This window comes from Physeter macrocephalus, chromosome 16 (genome assembly GCF_002837175.3).
Source record: "Physeter macrocephalus isolate SW-GA chromosome 16, ASM283717v5, whole genome shotgun sequence".
Taxonomy (NCBI): Eukaryota; Metazoa; Chordata; class Mammalia; order Artiodactyla; family Physeteridae; genus Physeter; species Physeter macrocephalus.
In genome coordinates, this window is record NC_041229.1 from 8348100 (window position 1) to 8349051 (window position 952).

The window sequence follows — 952 nt, forward strand, 5'->3', positions numbered from 1 at the left end:
AAATACTAGCAAACAGAATCCAACAACACATTAAAAGGATCATACAACATGATCAAGTGGAATTTATACCAGGGATGCAAGGATTCTTCAATATACACAAATCAATCAATGTGATACACCACATTAACAAACTGAAGAATAAAAACCATATGATCATCTCAATAGATGCAGAAAAAGCTTTTGACAAAATTCAATACCCATTTATGATAAAAACTCTCCAGAAAGTGGGCATAGAGGGAACCTACCTGAACATAATAAAGGCCATATATGACAAACCCACAGCAAACATCATTCTCAATGGTGAAAAACTGAAAGCATTTCCTCTGAGATCAGGAACAAGACAAGGATGTCCATTCTCGCCACTATTATTCAACATAGTTTTGGAAGTCCTAGACACAGCAATCAGAGAAGAAAAAGAAATAAAAGGAATACAAATTGGAAAAGAAGAAGTAAAACCGTCACTGTTCACAGATGACATGATACTATACATAGAGAAATCTAAAGATGCCACCAGAAAACCAGGAGAGCTAATCAATGAATTTAGTAAAGTTGCAGGATACAAAATTAAAGCACAGAAATCTCTTGCATTCCTATACACTAACAATGAAAGATCAGAAAGAGAAATTAAGGAAGCAATCCCATTCACCACTGCAACAGAAAGAATAAAATATCTAGGAATAAACCTACCTAAGGAGGTAAAAGACCTGAATTCAGAAAACTGTAAGACTGATTAAAGAAATCAAAGATGACACAAACAGATGGAGAGATATACCATCTTCTTGGATTGGAAGAATCAATATTGTGAAAATGAGTACCATATCATGTGAAAATGACTACTATACTACCCAAAGCAATCTACAGATTCAATGCAATCCCTGTCAAATTACCAATGTCATTTTTTACAGAACTAGAACAAAAAATCTTAAAATTTGTATGGAGACACAAAAGACCC